The sequence below is a fragment of the Dioscorea cayenensis genome, chromosome 4 (genome assembly GCF_009730915.1).
Source record: "Dioscorea cayenensis subsp. rotundata cultivar TDr96_F1 chromosome 4, TDr96_F1_v2_PseudoChromosome.rev07_lg8_w22 25.fasta, whole genome shotgun sequence".
Lineage (NCBI taxonomy): Eukaryota > Viridiplantae > Streptophyta > Magnoliopsida > Dioscoreales > Dioscoreaceae > Dioscorea > Dioscorea cayenensis.
This window is the reverse complement of record NC_052474.1, coordinates 9,427,734-9,427,943: the sequence shown is the minus strand read 5'-3', so window position 1 is coordinate 9,427,943 and position 210 is coordinate 9,427,734.

Below are 210 nucleotides of genomic sequence, written 5' to 3'. Positions count from 1 at the left end.
TTGGGAGTGATGTTCTAACGGGTTATGAAGCACACACAGCCAAGTGCCAAAACACCTTGGCCGTGTTCATGACTAGTTCTCGATTCCCATACTGACAAGACCATCTACGCGCATACACTAGGGCATTTAGTGAAGCTTAATAAAAACAAAAACAACTCGAGTATATGAAAGATAGAGCAATGAATACAAGTCGAGACAACAAAATGAAAA